This window comes from Dermacentor albipictus, chromosome 3 (assembly GCF_038994185.2).
Source record: "Dermacentor albipictus isolate Rhodes 1998 colony chromosome 3, USDA_Dalb.pri_finalv2, whole genome shotgun sequence".
In the NCBI taxonomy this organism is placed as follows: Eukaryota; Metazoa; Arthropoda; class Arachnida; order Ixodida; family Ixodidae; genus Dermacentor; species Dermacentor albipictus.
Genome location: NC_091823.1, coordinates 170,574,320 through 170,595,539, shown reverse-complemented (window position 1 = coordinate 170,595,539; position 21,220 = coordinate 170,574,320). Strand labels below are relative to the sequence as shown.

General features: G+C 47.7%; 1 protein-coding gene across 4 annotated transcripts in view; it reads right to left on the bottom strand.

Annotated features, from left to right (window-relative positions):
* Nucleotides 1-6,852: 6,852 nt before the first annotated feature.
* Nucleotides 6,853-21,220, bottom strand: part of LOC135912025 (uncharacterized) — a 128,271-nt gene continuing 113,903 nt past the window's right edge. For all 4 annotated transcript variants that reach the window (XM_065444411.2, XM_065444410.1, XM_065444412.1 and 1 more), the window contains one exon: nt 6,853-7,096. The gene's annotated coding sequence lies outside the window, so the exon portion shown is untranslated. The remainder of the gene's footprint in view (nt 7,097-21,220) is intronic.

Genomic DNA, 21,220 nt, shown 5'->3' with positions numbered 1-21,220 from the left:
GTGAAGATTAAGACATAGATTGCGATAAAACGCCGTTCTCCTTGGTAACGTATAAAAAGAAGCGGCCTGAGGGAATTGCTGCTGTTTTTCAACCCTCACAGGAAGGACGCAACTTCTGGCAAGGGAATCCAAACCGCGCTGCGTCGGAAATTGTTTTCGCGGCAAAAGAAAAGGTACAGTCATTCCGCGTGAATAGAGATGGAAGTTTCTTTGTCAACGTTACTTCAGTCTCATCTGCAAGACATCTACTGTCGATGAGCGAAGTGGCTGGTTTGGGAGTCAAGCCATTCATTCCGACATCTTGTATCAAGAATGTTGGCAAGATACGCCATGTGCTAGTTAAGTATACGGAAGCGCAACTGGTTGACTTTCTGAAGGATTTTGGCGTTACATCTGCCCGTCGTCAGGCGCACTACAATCCCCAAGAAGACGGAGCGGTAGAATCACACCCTCTGAGAACCGTCATTCTCCATTTCAGAGAAGACAGACCAATGCTGCAACGCGTGCGTTTAGGATTCACGAGTCATCCCGTAGAAGAATATCATGTCCCTGCTCCGAGATGCTACAACTGCCAGAGATTTGGACATTCATCGAAGAACTGCCGCAGTCCACGTCGCTGCAAGATATGCTCCGAAGACCACAACAATTCAGAGTGCAAGTCTGTGTGTCAGCCAAAGTGTGCCAACTGTGTCGGAAACCATAGAGCTTCCTACTGCGGGTGCCCTCAGAGCGGAGTTGCCTCAAGGTTACGCAGACATGAATTGAAATACGGAAGGCTGCCTCCTCGCAATGCGCCCCGGCCTAACCTTGATGCTATGAGATGCGCGCCTCCAACTCCCAACAATGAAAAAGATCAAGGGCTCAATATGAACTATTCTGCTGCTCTAAAGCACTCAGGTCGACAACGTTCTGGCAGCGAGCGACACGATCCACCTTCAGAGAATACTACTCATCTTGCCCAGGCTTTGAGCGACATTCTCAGCAACGCCCTCTGCTATTTACACAGCAACCTCTTCTAATATCTGAAAAACTACCTCAGCATACGCCTCAACCACACCAGTCATCCCAGCGACCATCTCAGTCAGCTCTTCAGCGACCTGCTTCGAGCACACATCGAGCATGGTGATTAAGCGTCTTTACCCGTGGCACAGATGATGCTATGCTATTCACAGCTCTGCGTGCAATTCTCAGTGCCATTCCACAGGCAAACAAACTAACAGAGGTAAAAGCACTGCTTTCTATGGAATCGTTGGTGCTTCCACAACCACCAACAGCTCCACGACAGGCTTACACTGAATCATCTTTACAACAATGTTTTCATATTTCAGTTTTCGTCACAATCTAAGTAACTCATTGGGCGAAAATTTGAACTTTCAAAGTTTTCCAAATATACTGTACGAATCTTACAAGATCTACACAAAGCAAGTCATTGTTCCAAATTAATACGATCCAGTCAACGGGGAATATGAATGTCTAAGAGCAATTAGAAGACGCGCAGAACGGGCTTACCACCGCAGTGGAAAGCTGGATGACTACAAGATGGCACAGAAAGTTCAGTCAACTTCGCGCAGACGCTTACAAAAGTTAGGTACGAGATGACGATAATAGTGCGCGTCGTTGTCTCCGTTTACTCCAGTTCCCAGAATATGGTCAGTTGCCCGATCTTTTAGTGGTCCAGTTACCCAGAGCCATCCCTTTCGAGCCCTTGCCGTAGCTCGAAGCACTCCCGAAACATCTGTTGCTGACGAATTCTGTCAACTTATATCCAGACCAGGAATTCTGTTTACTTGCCTCCAATTCGCAAGTTCGACAACACAAGCAGAACAGAAGGTTGGTGCGTACTTTGTGTCACAACATCGTCAACTTGACTGTGAGTTTACTTTAAATGAATTGTAATGTGCTCTTTCGTCATGCCGCACTAAACCACCTCACGCCCAGATGGTGTTACGTATGGGATGTTAAAGAACCTACGTCCTGTAGGAAGAATGACTCTTTTGGAGATAGTTAATGATATCTGGATAAGAGAGACTCTTCCATATTCATGGAAATTAGCTCGGGTAATTCCAGTACTAAAACCAGGAAAGACTCCCCTTTGTCTTGCCTCCTACCAACCCGTCAGTCTCACAAGCTGTTTTTCCATACTAATGGTGATGATAGACAGTAGACTACAATGGTGGTCTGAACACACAAATGTGTTTTCCAACTACATGACCGGTTTTCGACAAAATAGGTGCAGAATGGATGCAGTATTTGACATTCCCACATGCGTTCAACATGAACGATTTCGTATAAATGTGACAGTAGCAGTATTCTTAGACATTGAAAGAGAATTCGACACTGTAAGTTACAAACACGTCCTTGCTGGTATGTTAGAGTTTAGCCTACACGATCGAGCACTGCGGTGGGTATCAAATTTCTTGAGAGAAAATATTTAAGGAAAGAATCGAAGGAGAGAGTAATTATCACAGCATCATGCGGGGCGTTCCGCAGGGCAGTGTCATGGCAGCCTTGCCATAAAAACTCCCGTCTGGTCTAAAGTATTTTTTGTACGCAGATGACATCTGCATATGGGCCTCTGGATCTCATATACAAGACATTAAAACAACGCTGAAAGAGGGTCTTGACAGTATCGACACCTTTTCAAATGAAAGAGGCATGAGTTTCATACGCAAAGACAGCCGTTCTTCCTTTCACTAGACGACAGCTGAATAATTTTCAACTTACGCTTAATGGGCAAACTTTGATGTTTGTGAAAGAGCATAAATTTCTTGGAGTTATTTTTGAGCGCCAGCTAACATGGGCATCACACATCTGCGCAATTGAAAAGCAGACCAATGCAGTAATAAACGTACTTTGGCGGCTCGCTGGCCCAACGTGGAGGGGATCTTCACTGGGAGTGGGAGTGTCTTCACTACTACAAGTTCATAACGCACTCATAAAACAAACATTGCTCACTCGCACCTATTTTCCATGGTTTATCGCAAACTTCTGAGGAACGTCTTCAACGTTTACTAGCAAGGGGGCTACGAGTGTATTTGGGGGTTCTGCAAGCTACCTCGAGTTCTCTAGTGATTGCTAAAGCTCGTCACCCACCATTTCCAGTCATACGAACGGTTGAAATATGCCGACATATTTATCGCCTCTTAACCCAACACGAGAAGCATGCATTAAACCTCGCGCTTGCCGAAAGAAACAGAAGCAATATTCACGATGTTGTTCGAGAACATAAAGAAATATCACCAATATTTAAATTATGTAAAATGGATGTTAGTTACCCTCCCTTGGTGCTAACATGTCCTAAAATAGAATTATCGGTAGACGGGATGATATCTAAGAGAGATATGTTCATAATAGCGGCACAATAACTGGCACTCTTCCAAATTTACTCAGTATATCCCCAGTACATCCACGTTTATACAAATTGTTCGTGTCATAAAAATTCCTCGACTTCAGCATTCGTCATTCCACATTTAGCGTTAGAGCAAATATTTAAATTATCCCGAAAGACATCTTCCACCATGGCAGAACTGTTTGCAATCATGTGTGCTTTGCGTTTCGTAACATCAGAAAAGCGTTCGCAAGAATGGGTTATCTTTAGCGATTCGCAAGCCGCTCTCACATTACTGCAGAAGAATAAGAAAAATTCTTTAAACAATGTGGGATCCAATGTGGGATTCCCCGCAGTAAACCTCAGCTGAAGTTCCGCGCCTGTCCTGTGTGTTTCCTTGTTTGTCCTTTGTTATTCGCGCGGTTACATGATGCATTCCAATAACGACCACCAACTAGCCCGCCTATCCCTGTTAAATATGTTCTTTAAACACTTTGCTATTGTATGAGACGCCCAAAGAACTTACAAAAGCAAGCGCAATGAACCACGTAATTGCATTTCAGTGAATACCAGAGCATTGCTACAGTTCTGGTAATACTGCAGCGGACGCAGCTGCGAATCGGGCGCACAATAACGCAGAGACAACCAATCTTCCCCTATTGTGTAGTGAAGTCCGTCTGATCCTGAGACAGATTTCCTGTCGCCTCAGCGAAACTACCTGGTTTGATCAGCAAACTAAAAACGCAGAGTAATACTTTATAGACCCATGTATAAACTTATCAATGCCAGACGATCTAGGAGACATTAGAAAATTTGAAACATTGGTACACCACCTACGTCTTGGTACTGCATTTACGAAACACTTCTTGTACAGGATAAAACGTGTCTCTAGTTCGCAGTGCTCTTGTGCCTATCTAGACGAAGATGTGCATCATCTTTCCTCGAGTGCACGAAATACGATCCACAAGGAAGGATACTGCAAGCAAATTTATTGATATTAGACAGAAGACCATTCAGTCTAAAAAACATAATTGGCCCATGCCCAACTGCGGGCCTTCAGAAAAGAGCACTTCTTTGCTCTGAAAAATTTTTAGAAGACACCAACATTTTGGAGAAATATTAAGTTTCAGATGATCCGAATACGCTAAATGAGTATCACAAATGTTGTCCGTGGTTCATAACTGGTTTATGTGGTGATCGCAACTTTTACGCAATATGTATAATTTTGTTCTGTACTTTCAGTGTATTACATATGTTGTGTGTTTCGGCTGTTCAAAATATATGACTTTATAATGCGTACGTATACTAAACTAATGCACAAAACTTTGCGTTTCAGGTACTGTTGGACTGTATATTTTTTATTCATCCAGTGTTCCACTGAGTGCCATATTTTGTGTCGCTATTCTCCCTTTTTACACAAATTTGTTTCCTTTGCCAAGTGACAAGGAGTAGCCGGTGTCACCATAAAGGCGTCAACATCTTCTAATATCCATTTCAATAAAAAAAATAATCCTAGGTATGTCGATGTTACAGGGCATGATAGTATTTTTTAACGTAACACAAAGACATGCGCATGCTTGTGGTTATGTTGTCCAAGGAATAAAATCTGATAATAAAAGCGATGACTTAATAAGCAACGCATTGCTACGTTTTAGGGAGCAAAAATGTAATAATTGATAAGCCCTCCTGATAGATTATGGGGTTTCACGTGCCAAAACCACTTTGATTGTGAGGCACGCCGTGGTGGAGGACTCCGGAAATTTCGACCACCTGGGGTTCTTTAACGTGCACCTAAATCTAAGTACACGGGTGTTTTCGCATTTCGCCCCCATCGAAATGCGGCCGCCGTGGCCGGGATTCGATCCCGCGACCTCGTGCTCAGCAGCCTAACACCATAGCCACTGAGCAACCGCGGCGGGTGATAAGCACTCCTGAAGAAAGCAATACTGAAGCCAAATCTTGTGCTTTGTTGTTTCGGCCATCTGGTGGGAGACTGTCAAGCTCAGTCTACGTGGCGTTAATAAAGAGGAATCACGCACAGGGGCCGTGAGCCCCGGGTGCAAGGGGCCAGTGAGGGAGGGGGGGGGGTGTCATATACGTCTGAAGACACCCCTCTTTCCGCCGGCTACACCCAGTCCGGGGGGGGGGGGGGGGTGGAGGGTGACAGAAGACCTAAGGGCCCCGGGTGCCACATGACCTAGCTCCGCCACTGATCACGCAGCATGGCATCGAAGCGCTGCCAGCATGACGCGGAACGATGGATGCGAGCGATTAAACGATTCGGCCACGGATTCCAACGTTTCCACACATGATATGCTCGGGTTTTTATAGATACCACATGAACTTGCATGATGGTGTTTCGCTTTTGGGAACAATGTTATGCCATGTGTAGAAAGTCGAGATAGGCATCAATCGAAGCCTGAGTCTCCGGTCTGCATAAATTGCCGTGGCTAGTACGATAGACGCCGTAGTTTCATCACAGCTACCATTTTTGTCGTAAAAATCGAGTACAAATTTTCGTCGTTTCCATAGGTTTCTATTGCTGAATCTTTCACCGTTGTGCGAACAAAATTGTTGCTTGGCACAGCGTGATCACTGCATTTGGCTTGTGTGGATTGTCTTCCAGAACATGTCTGTCACCTGCCTTTTTCAATAGTTGACCTGCAGATTTTCTTATTCGCCAGAAATCCGCTCATTCTATTGAAAACACGTTAACTTCGTGCCAGGATCGCTTAGAGCGCTAGTTGGTACGTGTCCAGAAAAGCTGGATACGGGAATTTGAATGTGCTAGCGAGATATGGACATAAGCTTTACACCAGTTGTGTTGCGTGCGCCTTCACTTGAATGGCCTGATGGAAGAAGACGAAATAAAAATGAAAACAGGCATAGATTGTCATAGCTAGCAGCAATGGGGCTATTCAACTCCTTTTCTCGAATTCAGTGAAACACACATAACAAATTCCACGCGGAGTTTTACAGCCAAGCTGTACAACTCTACCCTGCAATGCATTTGTCGTGTCCGTGGACAAAAGGTCAACAAATCACAGCGAATCCGCGGCGGCCCCGGCCATGCGGGGGAACACAAAAAAGAACCAGAAAGCTCTCCTCTGCGCATAGTGTTGGCCGCAAGCGTTTCCCAGTAAAGATTACGGTTACATAAGATGCAATTGTCGGGAAACAGTAACTAGCATACGAAGCAGGGAGTGACGTAACCACACTTTCAAGTGTAAAAGGAGAACCCGCCTAGCAACTAATTTCATTTGTGGTCTGATAGTGCTATGGAAGGCCACGCATAGTTAGCACTCTCGAAGAGCAGTGTGAACCGGATGAGCCACGAAAGGAAAGGCAACGTCATTATGCATAATGGCGTCCTGCTCTGGCTCGGCAGGACCCAGTTCAAGGCTACGTCGCATTGGTCATTCCAGTCACGTGATAGCACGTGGCTTCGCTGGCCACCCACCTTCACAGCCTGGATTGAAGATTTTTTTTTTATTTCAGTGTGAGGAAGAAATACCGGTCACACATTTTCAAACGCACGAACCAACGCGCAGGGGCTTTGCCCTTTATTACGTACGCCCGGAATCAGCGAGCGCAACCTTACTATCGTCCGTCTGACAGCAGATCTACACGCAAGGTACTGTACTTTTTCACGGGATAAACATTTGAAGGCAGAAAAAATAAATATAACATCGAAGCTGTCTTGCCAATCACCTTTTATACCGCGACATATGTCTTGCCTCGAGAAGCACCAGCAGTAGGGTAGGCAATCTGCGAAAAAAGAAAGAACGATGCAGGCAATAATTTTTCTTCTTGGAAGATGTACACGAAAGGTTCTTACTAACCCAAAATTCCTCGTAGAATAAATAGAGCGCTGGGATATTCAGATGGGCATACATGCAGCCCTGAGAGAGAGAGCTTCACCTCCAGGCCAATTCCACTTTCGAATGCATGTGAAACGCTCAAATACACAAATTTGACACGCAGTTTCATGAACCTGTGTTGCATTTAATAGAAAAAGCTCATTTCTACAACGTTCTGAAAGCAAGAACTCCAATTAGTGACGCATTTCTTAAAGCGACCTGCCGATAGTCAAAATAATATTTTTTATTTCTTGTAATAGAATCGCAAAGTTAGCAACTCTGCTACGAAAAGAGATATTGCGATACTGGAAGCTGAACCATATTTGTTCAAATTGAACAAATACAAAACATTAGTGTAGAGCTTGCAGTAAATTGCTACAAAGCGCAAGTTTTTCAAATGCTATATTCACAAATAAGTGTGATATTAAGGAGCAGTCTGTATTTTACGAGTTTAGTCCGCTAGCGCATCATGGCAGATGCAGTATCCAGTACTGCCTTGCAGTTTCAGCTTGACGTTAAGCGTTTATACACTCTTATGAGGTTATATATATATATATATATATATATATATATATATATATATATATATATATATATATATATATATATATATATATATTAGCTCAATTGGTAGAGCATCGCACGCGAAATGCGGAGGTTGTGGGTTCGGTTCCCAACTGTGGCAAGTTGGTTTTTCATCCACTTTAATTTCCATTAATTTATCGTTTCTTTATTTCATTTATTAAGCACAAGTAATTTCCGCTATGTTGTCCTTGGTGTCAGTGTTTGTTGGCTTCTCTTGATATGACTAATAAAAATCGGGCCCCTCGGTTAACCCCCTTTCTTCGCGTTCATATACATATCGTGCGTCGGCGGCCATATCGCGTTTCTTCCGCTGAACGCCAGATCATCGATACCCACGTTGCCGACAAGCTGATACGTAGCATAATCCGCCCATCCCCAAGCCCTTGGTCGTCACCTGTCGTTTTTGTGCGTAAGACGGCTCGGTGCTTTTTTGCGTAGACTACCATGCCTTGAACAAAATAACCCGCAATGATGTATATCCACTGCCCCGAGTCGAATATGCGTTAGATTCATTACAAGGCGCGGAGTATTTCTCCAGCCTTGATCTACGCTCCGGACACTGGCAGATACCCATGCACGAAGCAGACAAGGAGAAAACCGCCTTTGCCACACCCGATGGACTTTATGAATTTAATGTAATGCCTTTCGGCCTGTGTAATGCTCCCGCTACATTTGAGCGGATAATTGACACCGTACTACGGGACCTAAAGTGAAAGATTTGCTTATGCTATCTTGACGACATCATCATATTTTCGTCGGCCTTCCATCAGCACTTGCAGCGCCTCGACGAAGTCCTGACATGCCTCTCAGCTGCTGGCCTTCAGCTTAATACAAGAAAGTGCCACTTCGCCAGCAAAAGCATTAAAGTGATCGGACACCTTGTCAGCAAGGAGGGCCTTCGACCCGACCCCGACAAGATTACCGCTGTATTCTGCTTCCCCAGGCCTCAACGCGCCAGAGACTTGCGTAGCTTCCTTGGCCTAGCTTCGTATTTGCGGCACTTGATACATAACTTTGCCATCATGGTGGCGCCGCTCCATCAATTCCTTCCTTCTGGAGCTCCCTACGTATGGTCGGACGACTGCCAAACTGCTTTTGACGCCCTCAAGCGTGCCCTCACTTCCGAACCTGTGCTTCGTCATTTCGACAACACCGCACCCACTCTCCTACATACTGACGCCAGCGGACACGGTATCGGCGCTGTCCTTCTGCAACGTCAGCAGAATTCTGAAGAACGTGTGGTTGCATACGCAAGTCGCACGCTAACAGCTGCAGAGAAAAATTATACGAGAACCGAGCAAGAGTGTCTCGCCGTTGTTTGGTCCGTCCAAAAAAATTCGGCCTTATCTGCACGGACGCCACATTACGGTCGTTAACTGACCACCACGCCTTGTGCTGGTTGGCGACGCTAAAGAATATATTTAGTGGACATGCTGGGCAGTCCTTTTCCTCGTACTGGAGCTCCGAAGTCGTACTTTACCATCTCCCGATGCAATGACTGAGGACGCCTCTACCTCTCAAGCCGTACCCACCCCCACGCCTGCCATGTGTGCTGGTGGGGTTCGTCAGCGTGGCGCTCCGACATTCAGCGGTACTGCCGATCGCGATGTCGAAGACTGGCTGTCCGAGTATGAATGCTGTAGAGCTCATAACAAGCTGGATGGCGCTGCCACGCTGACTGACGTCATCTTTTACCTGACTGATGTGGCCAGCTTATGGTTTAACAATTATGAAGCCGAATTCACAACCTGGTCGGTTTTTAAGGTAGCCTTCACTTCGTTGTTCGGTCGGCCAGCCGTGCGCAAGCTTCGCGCTGAACACCATTTGCGGTATCGCTGGGCATATTGCGCGCCGCTGTCGCCGCCGTGTAGGGTAGTTTCATCACGTCGCGCCCCGCTTTGAATACGCACCTCAATGACCAGAACGCCATGTTGACGCTGACCGCTTCGGACTCTTATTCACGTCGTGCCATCTTCAGCTCGCATCGGTCGCCTTCATCTCACCGCCGCTCCATTTCCCTCATGCTTCGGTGGCACAATTCTTCGCCGACGAAAAAGTAACAGCCGCAGTTTCTGAGGCAAGAAATGCGCTGTCGTCGAAATTTCAAGGCCTCATAGTTTGCCCCCTAATGAAATCCCATTCAAAAACGGCTTTTGTCACCCCTGACGGTTTATATGAATTTAATGTGATGCCTTTCGGCCTTTGCAACGCGCCTGCAACTTTCGAGAGGATGATCGACTCTATTCTCAGAGGATTCAAATGGCAGACCTGTCTGTGCTACTTAGGTGATATAGTAGTGTTTTCTGCAGATTGTTCCTCTCACATCACTCGCCTTGAACACGTTCTCGAGTGTCTGACTGCCGCAGGATTACAGCTAAACTTGAAAAATGCCATTTTGGCGCCCGCGAACTTAGGATCTTAGGCCACGTAGACTCGAAAGAAGGCACCTTACCGGATCCTGCGAAGCTTCGTGCGGTTGCCGACTACCCCAAGCCTTGCACTCTAGCTTCAACGGCTTGTGCTCGTATTTACGGTGCTTCATCCGCAATTTCGCTTCCATTATCGCCCCCTTGACGCACCTTCTTGCCGGCAGCACTGACCTGTCGACTTGGAATCCCAAGTGTGATGAGTCATTTACAACGCTTCGCCGACTCCGCACATCCCCTCCAATACTGCGTCACGTTGATCCTACCACACCTACTGAAATCCACATGGACGCTAGTGGTATCGGACTTGGTGGCGATATCGTCCAACGCAGGCGTGGCTTTGGCTAGTATGTTGTGGCATATTCCAGCCGTACACTAACAAAGGCAAAGTCAAATTACTCCGTAACGGAATAGAAATGCTTGGCCATTGTTTTGGCAATCGGTAAATTTCGTACTTACTTTTACGGTTGTCAGTTTGACATTTTCCCCGACTATCATGCCCTGTGTTGGTTTATCATCATCATCATCATCATCAGCCTGGTTACGCCCACTGCAGGGCAAAGGCCTCTCCCATATTTCTCCAACCTGCCTGTGTTGGTTATCGTCATTGAAAGATCCCACTGGACGCCTCACTCGCTGGGCTTTACGCCTATATTCGTGTTATTTATCGCTCGGGAAGAAAACACTCGGACGCTGAAGCCCTCTCCCGTTCGCCCCTACCTTCTGAACCTGTCTGCTCAACCACTTCCACCTGCGATTCACCATCCCTTACCATCACCGAGATGCCGGCGGAACAGCGCTAAGGCCCTTGGATCGCTTCGCTGTTGACCATATATCTCGATCTTCCCCTGACTCGCCTTCACGCACCCTTCGTCGTCAACCTCCACACTTTGCCGTTCGTGAAGGCTTGTTCTACCGTCGTAATTACTTAACCGAAGGCCCCAGGTGGCTCCTCGTTATTCTTCGTCATCTGCGCTCGGACATTTGCAGCGTGTTACACGATGACCCGCAGTGTGGCCACGGTTGCACATTCAGGACGTCCTCCCGTCTTCGCCTACGGTACTACTGACGCGACATGTATCGCTTCGTTCGTCAGTATGTTCGGTCATGCCCTACGTGTCAGCGCCGCAAAAGACTTCCTCCCAGCACCGCCGGTCCTCTACAGCCATTGCCTTGCCCTGCCCGACCGTTCAACCGCGTTGGAGTCAATCTTTTCGACCCTCCACCGAACACTCCTGACGGCAATCGGTGAGTCATTGTCCCCGTTGACCACCTCACACGGTATGCTGAAACATCGGCGCTGCCAACCGCCAACGCGTACGACGTCGCTTGCTTCCTTCATCGCGTCATTCTGCGACATGGTCCACCACGTGAATTGCTAAGCGACCGTGGCCGCGCGTTCCTCTCAAACGTCTTCGAAGCCCTCCTAGAGGAATCTCAGATTGTACATCGCACCGCCTCAGCCTAGCATCCTCAAACTAACGGCATGACCGAACGTTTCAATCGCACCCTTGCCGGCATGCTGGCGATGTACGTGTCCGACGATCACAGGAATTGGAACCGGGTACTTCCATTTATAATCTGTGCTTATAACTCTGCCACCCAAGCTACCACTGGTTTCTCATCTTTCTTTCTTCTCTATGGACGTGAACGATCATACTGCATAGACTCAATTCTGCCATGCCGACCTGATGTTTCTGAAGCGAAACCTATTTCTGAAGCGGCTGCTTATGCAGAAGAATGCCGTCAACTGGCGCGTTCATTTACCACGCAAGACCAGAGTGTCGTCAAAAATCTCGCCATGACGCCTCTGCCTCTACTGCCCACTATTCCCCCGGAACGCTGGTTTTGCTATGGGTTCCATCCACCCTCGCCCTTTCTATCAAGCTCTTGTCCAAATGCCACGGTCATTACAGAGTCCTAGAGCAAACGTCGTCCGTGAACTATGTCATCGAGCCGATCAAGCCAGCCCCCGACAATCGTTTCCGAGGGCGCGAAACAGCTCAATTCGCCCGGCTTAAACCGCGCTACGACCCGCCTGCGCTGTCTTCTGCCTAGGTCGCCAGGTTGGGTCCTTTTTACCCGGGAAGAGTTGTACCGGAGCTCCAGTTCTGTGCCAGCACAGAGAAAGTTGACGTTCGCGTTTGTCTCGCTGTGTCGGTTTTTCGGGCTGTGGCTGCCTTGTGGTAGAGGCCCTTTTCCAGAAGCCGTGTCCACGTTGCTGAGACAAACACGCCTGTTACAACACACATATATATATATTGAAATACCACGGTTGAGACGACGCTTTATTCCAAGAAGGAAAAATGGCGCCGACGCAAAAACGAACACGAGCCGATGATTGATGATGACTTTGTACAGATGAAGATGAAGTCCGCATAAATGCTTACACTAATGTTCCACCGCACATTAGACGGTGGAACGGAGATGAAAGGGCTTCAGGCGAGAAACGTGCACGATCTCTGTTCCGCGGCAGCGTCGGTCGGTTGGGGTCTCAACAGGTGTAACGCGATAGTTCACCGGTGAGGTCTGCTCGATGACTTTGTAGGGGCGAAGATATCGAGACTCAAGCTTCTCACATAAACCGGGTGTTCGCGCAGGGGTCCATAGGAGCACATCGTCACCAGGGCGGTAGGAAGCGACGCGATGAGAGGCATCGTACCGATGTTTGCGATCGTCTTGGCTGGCTGCAGTGTTCATACGGGCGCGACGACGACATTGGGCAAGACGAGACACAAACTGGTCGCAAATGAATGGTGAAGCGTTGACGGGGCCAGAGAAGAAAGAAACGTCGAGTGATGAGGTTGGGTGGCGGCCGTATACTAAGAAAAACGGAGAGTATCCGGTGGTCCGTTGAACAGACGTGTTGTACGCAAATGTTACAAATGGGAGAATCGCATCCCAGTTACGATGATCAGGTTGAATATACATGGATAGCATGTCACACAGCGTGCGATGAAATCGCTCTGTTAGGCCGTTGGTTTGAGGGTGGTAGCTAGACGTTGTCTTGTGCACGGTGTTGGACGCTTGCAGAACTTGATTAAGAGTGTTTGAAAGAAATGTCTTGCCTCGGTCGCTCAAAAGAACGTGAGGCGCCCCATGACGTAAGTAGACAGACTGCAGGAAGAAGGCCGCTACTTCTGAGGCAGCTCCTGAGCGTATTGAGGCTGTTTCAGCGTACCGGGTCAAATGGTCAACAGCAGTGACGATCCATCGGTTGCCATCTGGAGTAGGTGGGAGTGGCCCGAAAAGGTCAATGCCGATGACAGAGAAGGGTTGTGCTGGACAAGGAAGTGGTTGTAGGGTCCCGACCGGAGCAGTAATAGGTCGCTTACGGTGTTGGCAAAGCGTGCACGAGGCAACATATCTAGCTATGCTCGTGGAAAGGCCTGGCCAATAGAATCGGCTGCGTATGCGCTCGTGTGTTTTGTTGTAACAGAAGTGGCCTGACGTAGGGTCATCGTGTGAGGCCTGCAGAACTGCAGCGCGAAGAGAGCGCGGTAGAACGGGAACCCATCGATGGCCTTCCGGGTGAAAAATGTACCGGTAGGGCACATCGTCTTCAAACTTGAACAGTTTGAGTTGTTTCCGTAGCCTGGCATTGGGTGGAGATGAAATACCGCTAAGGCGATTGATGATACTTTGGCAATAGGAATCGGCGCGCTGGTGAGTGGAAAGCACTGAAAGGCGGTTTGATGAAGTCAAGGAAGAAATCGGTGTAATAGACGAAGCGTCCTCCGTGCAGCCAATTTGACAAGGTGATGTGATGTGCTCCGAGGATGGTGGTAATGGGCATCGTGAAAGAGCATCGGCATCTTGGTGCTTCCGTCCGGACTTATATATGACATTGAAATCATATGCTTGTAATCTGAGTATCCAGCGGCCAAGACGCCCGGACAAGTTTTTGATCGTCGACAACCAACATAGGGCATGGTGGTCGGTCACAACCGTGAAATGTCGACCGTGGAGGTATGGACGAAATTTCTGAATGGACCAGACAACAGCCAAACACTCTTGTTCGGTTATAGAGTACTTCTTTTCCGCGGAAGTGAGTGTGCGGCTTGCATATGCAACAACCTTTTCGCAAAATTCGTGGTCGCGCTGCAGCAGTACGGCACCAATTCCGTGACCGCTGGCGTCAGTATGCACTAATGTGGGCGCCTTGTCATCAAAATGACAAAGAACAGGTGGGGATGTTAGTGCGCGCTTGAGTTCTTGGAACGCGGCTTCACACTGATCGTTCCAATCGAAGGAACTGGAACTAGAAAGGAGCTTATGGAGGGGCGAGGCAATGCTGGCAAAGTTCCGGATAAAACGTCTAAAGTATGAGGCGAGTCCAATGAAGCTGCGCAGTTCTTTTGCACGAATTGGACGGGGAAAGTTGAGCACCGCGGAAATTTTATCCGGATCGGGCTGGATGCCGTCTTTGCTAACGAGATGACCCAGGACTTTAATCGTTGTGCTAGCGAAACGGCACTTCCTCGTGTTTAGTTGAAGTCCGGCATTAGAAAGGCATGTGAGCACCTCATCTAAGCGTTGCAGATGGTCAGTGAAAGTCGAGGAAAACACGACGATGTCGTCGAGGTAACAAAGACAAGTTTTCCACTTGAGGCCGCGAAGAACCGTGTCGATCATTCTTTCAAATGTGGCGGGAGCATTGCAGACACCGAAAGGCATTACATTAAACTCATAAAGACCATCCGGAGTAGAAAAGGCGGTCTTTTCTTTGTCCGCTTCGTGCATTGGGATTTGCCAATATCCGGAGCGAAGATCAAGGCTGGAGAAATATTGCGCGCCTTGCAACGAATCAAGGGCGTCATCGATACGGGGCATGGGATATACATCCTTACGGGTGATCTTGTTTAGCGCACGGTAGTGAACACAAAATCGTACCGATCCATCCTTCTTCTGCACCAAAACAACGGGTGATGACCAAGCACTGGCGGAGGGACGTATTACGCTTCTTTTCAGCATATCGGCGACGTTCTCCTCGATGATTTTGCGTTCGGCCAAAGAGACTCGGTAGGGACGACGGCGTACAATAGTCTGGCCATCGGTGTCGATACGATGGAAGGCAACTGAAGTCTGCCCGAGTGACGAAGTATCCATATCGAAGGAGGCCTGGTGCTTCGTAAGCAATTTTAGCAACGCTTCATGTTGAGCAGCAGTAAGGTCAGGGCTTATCACGGAAGTAAGGGCAGATGAAGCAGATTTGTCCGGTTGAGGAAGAGCTTGCGAGGCAGCAAGAGGAAGCAGGGAGACTGGTTGGGTATCCACATAACAGGTCACTGCGGAGCCTTGAGGTAGGAGGATTGTCTCAGTGGTCGCATTTAAAGCGATGATTAACGCAGAGTTTTCGTGGCACCGCACCAGGCAGGAAGCGAAGACAATCCCACGGGCAAGACAGCGACCGTAAGGAGTGATGAACACGTCGCCATTGGTGATGTCCGTAGAAGAGAGACTTATGACTTGCTCGTAGCCGGGAGGCAGTACAGAATCGGCAGCAGTGATAAAACGCAGTCGTGGCTCATCGGTACTCCCGCTGCAATGAACTGTCTCGCTCATATGTACTACACGTTGACGGCAAGCGATTAAAGCGGACGCTGACGAGAGAAAGTCCCAAGCTAAAATTAGTTCATGAGCGCACGGGAATAAAATCGCGAACGTAATGTGATGACAGATGCCATCAATGAAGACGCGTGCTGTACATTGGGCTGATGGTCGAATGATTGCTCCATTAGCCCCAATCAGGGATGATCCAATATAAGGCGTCTTCACTTTCCGCAGACGAGAGCACAGGTCCGCACGCATAACAGATATAGTAGCTCCCGTGTCAATCAGAGCTAACAAAGGCACACCCTCCACAGACACCACTAACATGTTCGAAGGACGTTCAGGAGGACTTGGGGCACTTCGCGGCGATGCAGTTTTCCCTCCAAAAACTGCACTGGTTAGTTTTCCGGTCGCTGGACATGGAGTTGGGAGACAGGTCGAAGTGGCGAAACAGAACGTCGGAGCGGCGATGGAGAGCGGCGTCGCGAGGCACGGGTGTGGAGGGCGGTGTTGGAGAAGTCGGCCGGAGATGGAGAACGGCGAACGGGGGGATTATCGTCATAAGTGCGGTAAGCGCGAGGAGGTGGCTCATCGCGTTCAAAGGCCGCGTAACCATGACGTTCGTCTTGCTGGCGGCGTCGGCAAAACCTGGAGATATGTCCTCGAAAGCCGCAGTAGTAGCAGATAGGCCTCGAGGAACGCCAGGCAGAGTAGTAAGGTGGGTTCGGAGCTCGGGTGACTAAAGGTGCCAGGTGATCATGAACAGGCGCAGGTGGTGTAATTGGAGACGGCGCGGCTGGCATTGCAGCAATCTGGTCGTAAGAAGCCGGTTGTGGGCAAGGAGAAGTGTTGGTATGCTGGGCGTTCTGTAGGGAGGCCAATTCCTCCTTAATAATACCGCGCAGGTCAGTAGAAGCAGGTTGGACGTGAGTGCTGCTGCAAGGGGTTGAGCCATGCGCTTGCAATTCCTCACGAATTATGGCTCGAATGATAGACCGGAGCTCAATACTGTTCGCCAGGGGGTTATCGGAAAAGTCCGGTTGCAAGCGGATGGACTGCAGGGCGTCGAGGCGCTGACAGACGGAGACGACGTCCGACACCGTCGATGGGTTTTGAGCGGCGAGTGCGTTGAAGGCAGTAGAGCCGATACCCTTAAGAAGGTGTCGCACGCGATCAGGTTCTGGCATGGCACTGTCGACACGGCGGCAAAGCGCGAGGACGTCCTCGATGTACGAGGTATACGATTCGCCATAATGCTGGACGCGCTCAGACAGCCTCTTTTTCGCAACTTCCGAACGAACCGTGGGTGTGCCGAAAATCCGCCGTAGCTGCTCCCTGAAAGACGACCAATCACGGAAGTCTCTCTCATGATTCAGGAACCAGGTCTTGGCTACTTGAGAGACGTAAAATGGCACGTTGTTTAACCTCGATGTCTCGTTCCAGTTGTTGTAGTCGCTGACACGATCGTAGTTGTCGAGCCAGTCTTCAACGTCCTCACCAGGCAAGCCAGAGAAGATTTCAGGGTCGCGATACCGGTTGTTGGCAGGGCTGGGAGTGGGGGTGGCTGCCACTGGAACCGAGATGGTGGATGCTGCGGGCTGGTCTTGCGACATGGCGGCCTCTTGGCGTAAGCGGCGTCCCGAACGTAGCTCCAGGAGAGATCTTGAAGTGGATTGAGGTCGAAGGGATCTCAAAGCGCCTCCACCACTTGAAATACCACGGTTGAGACGACGCTTTATTCCAAGAAGGAAAAATGGCGCCGACGCAAAAACGAACACGAGCCGATGATTGATGATGACTTTGTACAGATGAAGATGAAGTCCGCATAAATGCTTACAATATATATATATATATATATATATATATATGTATATGAAGGGTGTTATAGCTAACTTCAGCCAGAGTTTAAAAATATGCCGATACATTCCAAGACGACGCGACCAAAAGCAGGTTGCTCATTTTTGTATGTAATGTGTCACGCTATATTTTGTATTTTGCTTAATTAGATAATTAGTCAAGATTAATAACCAACTTCTGAAGCACCGAAGCTACGAAAAAAATTCCAATTAGAAAGTTGCACAGCGCTGCTTGCAGAACGTCCGATTGTACGGTTTCTAACTTTCTATAAGTATTAGTGTTTTTCAGCTTGCTGCGGGTGCCCGCGAAACAAAAAAAACACCACGTGACATGCCCGCTTGCGTGTCGTGGTTATCTCATATAACATTGGAAGTAAGCTTATGAGCACATAATTTTTCAATTCTTTAACGTCTCCCTTTTTGTGGATTAGTACAATTTTGGCATTCTTCCAATTCTTTGGGACCCTTCAAGTCGATTGGCAGTTCGTATAAAGGGCCCCTACTATTCCAAGCATTATGTCTCCTCCATTTTTGATTAAATCGACTCGTAGCCCCTCTTCATCCTGCCGCTTTTCCCCGTTTCATATCTTGCAAGGCCCTTCAAACTTCATCGCTAGTTATAGAAGGAACTTCTGCAACCTGTTCGTTGCTACTTCGAATGGAGCTATCGTGGCTGCTTTGGGTACTGTACAGGTCACTATAGAATTCTTCCGCTGCTTTTATTATATCTTCCAGATTGCTGATGATATTACCCTGCTTATCTTTTAGTGCATACATCTTGGTTTGTCGAATGCCATGTTTCCTTGTCACTGATTTCAGGCTACTTCCATTTTTATTGCTTCCTCAGCCTTTCTCACGTAATAATTTGAAATATCCCTTATTTTCTCTTTTTGATTAGTTGTGACAGTTCCGCGAATTCTATCTGATCTCTTGAGTTGGACACTTTCATTTCTTTTCGTTCCTTTATGATGCCCTTTATTGCTTGGCAGAGCTTGGGAGCAAATTTTTTTAAGCGAGAAACACTTTTTGAACTGCGAAATCACAAGGTTGCGCGCTGCGTCCCATTCCTTCACCTTCACTGCACTGCACGTTGGTTGGCGTTCTAGCCCGCCTCGTATGACGTGTTCCTTTGTGCGTGTGCGTGTGCGTGCGTGTGCGTGCGTGTGCGTGCGTGTGTGTGTGCGTGTGTGTGCGTGTGTGTGTGTGTGTGTGTGTGTGTGTGTGTGTGTGTGTGTGTGTGTGTGTGTGCGCGTGTGTGTGTGTGCGTGTGCATGTGTGTGTGCGGACAAGGTTTTATTTGGCGACTTCACATTGATTTAGGGTTTGTGGGGTCTGGGTTTCAGGCCACTTCTCACTCGTAAATTAGACGATTTGAGTCCTTTTAGCGCTCGTAGGACAAGGTACACACAGACGGACACATACACACAAACACACACACACACACATGAGGTGGTCCCAGTTAACACGAACCAAGCGTTAAACGTACTGATCACTTTGCCCGAATGAAACTAAGTGCACATTGTTCACAACCGAGTTGAGAAACAACCGATAATTCTTTGTTAGTGACCCTCAATAAGTTATTAAAATCAATTTGCTAACTCATCGTTTACTATCGTAATTGACAAGCCGTAAATTCAGTAGCTTACTCGAGGGCGCTGATCTCTGGTGCGGGTGCGTGTATAACCACTGGGTATTTTTTATTGCCTCGCGGGATTTTTTTCTTCGGCAAATTAAGTACGTCAACTTTATCTCCCTTAACACATCCCACTTCGATGATTGTGATAAGTGTCTACAGCTTCTTTATAGACACCTTGCTACTTAGGACCGTAAGTAACGAGTTGGCGAAACAAGTGTAATCAAAATCGAGTGCACCGATTAAAACTTTGCTAGTGGCTTCTGAATTACATTGTGAACAATGTGCACTTGCATTAGTACTGATGCTTGGACTAGTTGGTACGTATTTAATCCTGATGCAGTGGCGCGAAAAAATAACGAGGACACAACAAGTAATGTACGCCACAAGTGCTTGTGGCGTACACCCGATGTGTCGTTGTGTCCTCTTTCTAGCACCATTGCATCAGGAATAAGTGTGCACTTAGTTTCGTTGGTGCCTAGTGACTTATCTTTTAAAAAAACACGGCATGGTTGCGTAGTGGCTATGGTGCTGGGCTGCTAAGCACGAGGTCGCGGGATCGAATCCCAGCCAGAGTGACCGCATTTCGATGGGAACAAAATGCGAAGGCACCAGTGTACTTAGATTTAGATGCACGTTAAAGAACTGCAGGCCGTCCAAATTTGCGGAGTCCCCTAACTACGGCGTGCCTCATAATCAGATCGCGGTTTTGGCACGCAATCATCATCATCAGCTGCTTAAGAACACTGCAGGACAAAGGCCTCTCCGATACTTCTTTAACAACCCCGGTCTATCAGGGTCTAATTGTGGTCATGTTGTCCCTGCAAACTTCTTAATCTGATCCGCCCATCTAACTTTCTGCCGCCCCTGCTACGATTCCCTTCCCTTGGAATCCAGTCCATAACCCTCAATGACCATCGGTTATCTTTCCTCCTCATTACATGTCCAGCCCATGCCCATTTCTTTTTCTTGACTTCAACTAAGATGTCATTAACTCGCGTTTGTTCCCTCACCCAATCTGCTCTTTTCTTATCCCTTAACGTTACACCTATCATTCTTCTTTCCATAGGTCGTTGCGTCGTCCTCAATTTAAGTAAAACCCTTTTCGTAAGCCTCCAGGTTTCTGCCCCGTACGTGAGTACTGGCAAGACACAGTTATTATACGCTTTTCTCTTGAGGGATAATGGCAACCTGCTGTTCATGATCTGAGAATGCGTGCCAAACGCACCTCAGCCCATTCTTATCCTTCTGATTATTTCAGTCTCATGATCCGGATCCGTGGCCACTAGCTGTCCTAAGTACATGTATTCCGTTACCACTTCCAGTGCCTCGCTACCTATCGTAAACTGCTGTTCTCTTCTGAGACCGTTAAACATTACTTTAGTTTTCTGTAGATTCATTTTTAGACCCACCCTTCTGCTTTGCCTCTCCAGGTCAGTGAGCATGCATTGCAATTGGTCCACTGAGTTACTAAGCAAGGCAATATCATCAGCGAATCGCAAGTTACTAAGGTATTCTCCATGAACTCTTATCCCCAATTCTTCCCAATCCAGGTCTCTGAATACCTCCTGTAAACACGCTGTGAATAGCATTGGAGAGATGGTATCTCCCTGCCTGACGCCTTTCTTTATTGGGATTTTGTTGCTTTCTTTATGGAGGACTACGGTGGCTGTGGAGCCGCTATAGATATCTTTGAGTATTTTTACATACAGCTCGTCTACACCCTGATTCCGTAATGCCTCCATGACTGCTGAGGTTTCGATTTAATCAAACGCTTTCTCGTAATCAATGAAAGCTATATATAAGGGTTGGTTATATTCCGCACATTTCTCTATCACCTGATTGATAGTGTGAATATGGTCTATTGTTGAGCAGCCTTTACGGAATCCTGCCTGCTCCTTTCGTTGACGAAAGTCTAAGGTGTTTCTGATCCTATTTGCAATTACCTTTGTAAATACTTTGTAGGCAATGGACAGTAA